Genomic DNA, 7,500 nt, shown 5'->3' on the forward strand with positions numbered 1-7,500 from the left:
GAAAGGTTGTGCAGGAATATGTAATTGAGTGAGTTTTGACTTCAATGTGAATAGAAAAAGGAAGAAAGGTGGTGAATGCAGAGATGTTATGTACTAGAGTCAATGGAAACTGATGAATAAGAAATAGGGATAAAAAAGAGTTCGCATGAATTTGTAATTTGAGTTCGTTGTGACTAAAATGTGAGCAAAAATAAAGGAAGGATAGACAACAAATGCAGAGATGTTATGTATAATGAATGAAAATAAACATGAATGAAAATAAAGAAAAATTAAAGGGAAAAAACGAGATTATGAAGGAATATGTAACTTGGGTAGGTAAGTTCTGACGTGAATGAGTTAAACAAAGGAAGAAAAAGATGAGAAATAGAAATATTGTATATAATCGATTAAACGTAATGAATGAAACAGCCAAGAAAAGAAAGATTGGAAAAAGAGGAGCATGCTGTATTGTTCAAATTTGAATAAAAAATAAAATAAATAAATAAATAAATAAATAAATAAAAGAAACAAAAAAAAAATATGAGTTTGAATTTAGCGCAACAAAAATTATATTCAGTCAACTCTAAAATTAATAATGATGAAAAAACACGAAATAAAAACTTTGGGACATGTAATCTTAATGACCTCAGACTAAAGTAGAAATACACAGAGAGAGAGAAAAAAAAAAAGAGAGAAGGAAAGGAAAAGAGGATCGTATCATCTTAATCAGTTCACACACGAATAGAAATACTGGAAATATTACTTTTTTCCCCCATCCATTCAAAACTTTCCTTGTCACTTGTTAGATCATTCTCAATAAAATAAAATAAAACTGTACTTGTGGCCAGTTATACCTTACAAAATAGTACAGAAAGTGTATTTCATTCGACTTCTCAGTTATTCCGCTCAGCAATTTTGAACAACTCGTAAAAAAAATAATGAAAAAAATAGAAAATAAAAAAACATACTTTTGGTAATTTCTATCCAGCTATATAATTTTTTTTTAAAGTTCAGTTCTTACTCTTGTCATATCTACAGTATTCCATCAGAGAGAGAGAGAGAGAGAGAGAGAGAGAGAGAGAGAGAGAGAGAGAGAGAGAGAGAGAGAGAGAGAGAGAGAGAGAGAGAGAGAGAGCATACAGGCCGGACTAGCTAGTATTAATTCCGTTGCACTCTCCACTCTCCCCATTCCATTCCGCACTCTCCCACACAGGTATTCATCACACACGCCAAGCTCTCCAAGGTAAATATATTTTGACCAAGTTTACTCATATTTTCCGACACTTCACTCGTATTAATTCTGGTAAAATGGCTGTGTCACTTTGGTCCCTTGGGTCTTCTCCCGCAAGCTGCACTTTCAAACTTAAATGAAGGGTTTTTTTTTTCTATATAGTATTGGGCGTGGAAAAGGTTTATTGTATTTTTTTTTCGTATTTACAAGTTCGAGGAAATATTGATTTTTTTTCTCTCTTTATTTTTTTTATTTTATTTGTTTATTTGTTGTTTTTATTTATTGATTATGAAAAGATTCCTGTGCTTTGTTTCTTTCGTATTTACAAGTTCTTCAGTGCAATATTCTGATTGTTTTATTTTATTTGCTTAATTTATATTTCTTTAGTTTATTGATTATGATAACGATTATTGTACTTCGTTTTCTTTATTTATCGACTTATTTTTTTTCTCGTTTCATAAATAAAATTAAATAATCTGGGAAGAGTTTTAACCTTTTTATTTTTTTTCTTGAACCATTTATGTAAAGAGCAAAACAAGAATTACTTCGGATCACACACACACACACACACACACACACACACACACACACACACACACACACAGAGTACCTGACCATTATTTAAGCTCCCTGCAACACACAACATTTCCTTCAACACTAAATGCAACACTTCAGCATTTCTGCTTTTCGTTGCCCCTTCTCGGTCCTTTTATCACCTGTGTTAATTAACCTGTTCCCCATTAAGGAGGATATTACAGGTGGCAGTGCGTATCGGGTGACTTGTAAATGCGAGTAATGACAATGAAGAAGAGGAAGATGGAAGAGGAGGAGGAGGAGGAGGAGGAGGAGGAGGAGGGGAAACAAAAAGAACAAGAAAAACAAGAAAACAAGATAAAAAAAAAGAACAAGAACAAGAACAACAAAAAGATAAAGAAGAATAACAAGAGAGCAACAAACAACAACAACAACAACAACAACAACAGCAACAACAACAACAACAACAACAACAAGAGGATGAGGAGGAAGACAGTAACAAGGTAAGAACGAAGAGCTAACAGAGAAAATTAACTCAAATGGAAATGCGTTGAAATAAGAAGGAAAAGAACGACAAAGAAAAAGAAAAGAGAAGAAAGGGAAGAAGAGAAGGAGGAGGAAGAGAAAGAGGAGGAAGAGGAGAAGGAGGAGGATACATAAACAATACGAACGAAAATAGAAAAGCTTAACAAAATACAAGAGAGAGAGAGAGAGAGAGAGAGAGAGAGAGAGAGAGAGAGAGAGAGAGAGAGAGAGAGAGAGAGAGAGAGAGAGAGAGAGAGAGAGTATACAGTTCCTGAGAGACACAAGATGGGTGTGTGTGTTATTCATAGATTTCCTCTCACCCTCAGTGTCACAATTTTTCCCCTCTCCTTTCTGTTTCCCTCTCTCTCTCTCATTTACTCTTCTGTGTAATTTCCGAGTCCTTTCTCTTTCTTTAATATTCTCGTAAAATAGCATGGAAGGTCTCTCTCTCTCTCTCTCTCTCTCTCTCTCTCTCTCTCTCTCTCTCTCTCTCTCTCTCTCTCTCTCTCTCTCTCTTACAAAATCGTTATCCTTTATTATATTTAAAGTTATGATAATTCGTCTTCTCATTCAACATCATTATTTTCCTTCCTGCTTTTCCTCTCTTCAATTCGAGAGAGAGAGAGAGAGAGAGAGAGAGAGAGAGAGAGAGAGAGAGAGAGAGAGAGAGAGAGAGAGAGAGAGAGAGAGAGAGAGAGAGAGAGAGAGAGTTATTACCGCACAAACTATTATTTTATATTCAACAAACTTTCACTTAAAACAATATCAATAGTAAACTAGTCCAGTCCCTTTACATTCCCTCCGTTTTCCCTTTCCCCTCAAGAAAAATTTCCTCCACCACTTCACTTTTCCTCCACCTTTCAATCCTCTTCCATCCTTACGTACTTCCACCCTTCGACTCTTCCTCCACTTTTTCCCTCCTGCGTCTACTTTTCCTCCAAGACGCGGCTCCTGGAGAGAAAAATGCCTCCAGTTCCGCGAATGTGGAGGGAAAAAAGAATCATTTGTCGTAGAGGTGACTCCATATATTACTGCTGGGGACGGAGAGAAAGGGAGAGAAAAGGAGAGAAAGGGAGAAATGGAGGAGGGGAGGAAGGGAGGGATGGTGGCGTACAGAAACGGAATGATGGGGACAGACAATTAAGGGGATATGGGAAGTGAGGGAGAGGTGAAGGATGTAACGCTGAGGAAAAGGGGAGGAAAAGGAAGTGAAGGTGAGAGGAGGGAGGTGAAGGGAAGGACATGAAGGAAAGGAGGAAGTGAGGGGGAAGGGGAAGGAGGTGAGGGGAGAAGGAAGAAAGTGAGGATGAGGTGAAGGATGAAGGATATGAAGGATTAAGACACGAAGGAAATGAAGAAAGGGAGAAGAACGTAAGAGGGGAGAGGAGGTGAGGGGGTGATGGGAAGGATGTGAGGTGAGGGGAAGGGCTGAGGGGTTATGAGGGTTTCTGATGTAGTATGGGGGGAGATGTATAATTACGGGAACCCTGGCATGCGAAGGTTGCCAAGAAATTTAATATAAAGTAGGGTAGTAATGTAATGTTATGCTCCTACTCCTCAAGGTGTGCACAGCGGCAAGGCGTCACCAAGATGTATATTTACCTTGGAATGTTGTAGTTAACTTTACCATCAACGAGTCAAAATTTCATGTCCTTTTTATCATTATTATTATTATTAAAGGAAGTTTAACATTACTCGTGGCATGTGTGATTCAGGGCATATATTTAACTAACGTCTACCTCTACCTAACTTCCAGGAAAAAATTGTACCTTTATATATAAGCATTTCTTAGCCTTACAATATCACCGGCCACGTAAGTTTCCCCTCAAGTATGTCATCCTTTTACTGTTTCCCTTAAAACGTCACCATCTATTTCATTTTTCCCTCCGTTATGAGAACGTGGCTTTCCTTTCCAGCCTCGTTTCTCTCTCGCCCTCACATCGCAGGAATTTTCCCCGCTGATGAGGGGAAAAAAGGCTCACTAAGGGGAAACAGCTTGACGTTTTACCGCGGACAAAAGCTTAATATCCCCAAGCTCTCTGCTGCGTCATTCCCCCTGAGCGGAATAGCGTTAAACGTTCGTAAAATTGAAACGGCGAGGATGATTTGCCGTGTTGAGTTTACGGAGCTGCAGCCTTCTTGCTATTGGCGGTCCCTTGGGTGACCCGCGGCGTGCCAGGTTAAGAGAAGATTCTGGGGGTCACAGTTTTGCCGCGTGAACGTGACCTGTCAGTGTGTATCAGTGCGAATCACGAGTCATTCCGGTTATTGCCAGGATGGGCCCCGCTGTGCTTAGGGGAGAGAGGAGAGAAGAGAGCGGGAGATGCAGGGGGAGACTGAGAAGGGGAAATGCTTGGGTGAGCGTGCTGGGAGATGGAAGAGGGGAAAGGTGGGAGGAAAGTAAGTTGGGGGGATGAAAGGACAAGATCTGCTCTGCTTTGTGAAGAAGAGATAAGGGACAAGATGTAGGGGAGATACAAGGGTAAGGAATGTATAGAATAAGTGGGGTGATGGGGGACAATTAAATTAACCTAACCTTACGTGTTGGAGAGATAAGCTGATCCGTAATTTGGGTAAGGGAGACAGAAGTGAGGGTGATGCTGCGATACGACTAAAAGAAATGGGGGAGAGAGAGTGTTGGGGAGACGAGGGGAGTGATGTGTGCTTTGGGTAGCGAGAGAAGAAAGGGAGATGAGGGGCGTTTGTGCAAGGATGGTGTGCAAGGGGAGGCGAGCTGGAGGTGGGACTGTGGGGTGCTGCTGTGGGCTGGAGTGATGACCTAGGGTGCTTGGGAAGACACACAGAAGAGATAAGAGGCGCAGGGAAGACAGATAAAAAAAAAAACCCACGACATATGAAAGAAATGCAAGGAAAAGGAAAAATAACCAAGAGGCAAAAGACAAAACGCAAGATTTAAGATTAGAGAAAAGAGAACTGCTGAAAATAAAAAGAAAAGACAATGAAAAGAAAGAAAGTAAGGGCAGATTTCCTTCCAAATAACATTATGGATAGACAGAAAATAAGAATGCCAATAATATTTTCCCAATCCCAAAGATTACTATTCAAAACCACAAATTGATAGATGCGCAAAAACGAAAACTTTACAATCAAATATATAAACTCACTCTCACTCTCACTCTCTCTCTCTCTCTTTCTTACCAACACAGAAAACATATGAGTACCTCCTTCCCTTCTTCGAAAAATACCAACCTCATCCCTCCATTTCCTCCTTCCCTCCCTCCTGCAAGATATTAACCCCCTCCCTCCCTCCTAGCAAGATATTAACCCCCTCCCTCCCTCCACCCCCTCCCTCCCTGCCTGTCTCTATCTTGTACCCAGTCGAGTCATAAAGCGAGTAAAAAGCTCGACCCCTTGAAGGCTTTGTTAGGTCAATAGTTACCGTGTGTTTATTTCAGACGTGTTGACTCTTTTGACGGGGAGCTTGAAAGTTTCCAGCAGATTGGAGGAGGAGGAGGAGGAGGAGGAGGAGGAGGAAGAGGAGGAGGAAGAGGAGGAAAATGCAAGGGAAAACAAAGGAAGATCAGCAGATGACATGTTGGTCTTCACATGGTTGTTTGTGAAAAGCTACATTATCCACAATAAAGAGGAGGAGGAGGAATACAAAGGAATACAAAGGAAAGCCAAACAGCAGCAGACCTTTTGGTCCTTGCAAGGCTGTTTGGAGGAGGAGGAGGAGGAGGAGGAGGAGGTGAAAAAGGACGATGCAAAGAGAGGAAAAGTATATTTGAAGAAGAGAGAGAGAGAGAGAGAGAGAGAGAGAGAGAGAGAGAGAGAGAGAGAGAGAGAGAGAGAGAGATGCTACGTATTTGATTAATAGTTCTGTTCCCTGTTGCTGGGGAGAGAGATGGGAAGAAAACAGTGAGAAATACTGAGAGGGGGAGGAGAGACGGAGAGAGAGAGTGAGAGAGAGAGAGAGAGAAGAAGAGGAGAGACAGAGAGAGAAAGGAAGGAAGGGATACAATAAAAGACAAGAAGAGAGAAAAAAAGAAAAATGGTGGAATACGAAGATGAAGAGATATGAGAGAGAGAGAGAGAGAGAGAGAGAGAGAGAGAGAGAGAGAGAGAGAGAGAGAGAGAGAGAGAGAGAGGATCATCAGTCTCCCTCAGGACAACATTGGGCGCTATCAATACCACACTTCACTAACTATTCTGGCTCCTCTCTTACCTCCCCCTAACCCCCACCCTCCCCCACCCACCCATTCCCACGCCCACCCCACCCACCCCCCACCAGATCCCACCCCACCTTCTCTCTTGTGTTCTTATCTCCCTCCCTCCCTCCCTCCCTTCTCCCCCTTCCTCCTCCATCTTGTTGTTATTCTCTCTCTCTCTCTCTCTCTCTCTCTCTCTCTCTCTCTCTCTCTCTCTCTCTCTCTCTCTCTCTCTCTCTCTCTCCCTGGGGTGATTATGGAAAGGTATGATCCGATAATGGAGTGGTGAGAGAGAGAGAGAGAGAGAGAGAGAGAGAGAGAGAGAGAGAGAGAGAGAGAGAGAGAGAGAGAGAGAGAGAGAGAGAGAGAGAGAAAGGTACAAATATTTCTAGCCAACACTGCAGCACAAATACAACACGACGACAAACACACGAACAAACAAACAAACAAACAAACAAACAAAACAAATGCAGACAACAATGGATGTGGCTTAACATATTCCTCCTCCTCCTCCTCCTCCTCCTCCTCCTCCTCCTCCTCCTCCTATTCCTCTCTTCCTTTCACCCTGTTCTTCCTTTTCTTCTTCATCTTATTCTTAGTGTTGTTACCTCTCCTCCTCCTCCTCCTCCTCCTCCTCCTCCTCCTCCTCCTCCTCTTCCTCCTCCTTCTCCATCGGCTCTCCATCTTCACGCCAAATTGAAGGCAAACTTTTACTGGCTCGACTCCACCACAGGGCACCGTAGCGTCAAATTGGAGGAGGAGGAGGAGGAGGAGGAGGAGGAGGAGGAGGAGGAGGAGAATAGCGACAAGGAGGACAAGGAAGATAAAAGGAGTAAGAAAATGAGTAGGAAAAGACGACGAGGAGAAAGACAAAAGCATGAGGAGGAGGAGGAGGAGGAGGAGGAGGAGGAGGCGGTGGAATTAATTGAGAAGGTGGAGACATTAAGAGAGAGGGAATGGAGGAGGGAGGAAATAAATGGAGGAATACGAGTGGTGGGAAAAAAAAAAAAAAACTAACTTGACAAAAATAAGAAAAGATGTAAAATAAAAGACATTCCATCA

At 41.9% G+C, this 7,500-nt stretch overlaps 1 long non-coding RNA gene across 4 annotated transcripts in view; it reads right to left on the bottom strand.

The window, feature by feature from the left end:
• LOC135091001 (uncharacterized) overlaps nt 1-7,500 on the bottom strand; it is a 227,504-nt gene that overhangs the window by 128,195 nt on the left and 91,809 nt on the right. The window lies entirely within an intron of this gene.

Source organism: Scylla paramamosain, chromosome 36 (assembly GCF_035594125.1).
Source record: "Scylla paramamosain isolate STU-SP2022 chromosome 36, ASM3559412v1, whole genome shotgun sequence".
Classification (NCBI taxonomy): Eukaryota; Metazoa; Arthropoda; class Malacostraca; order Decapoda; family Portunidae; genus Scylla; species Scylla paramamosain.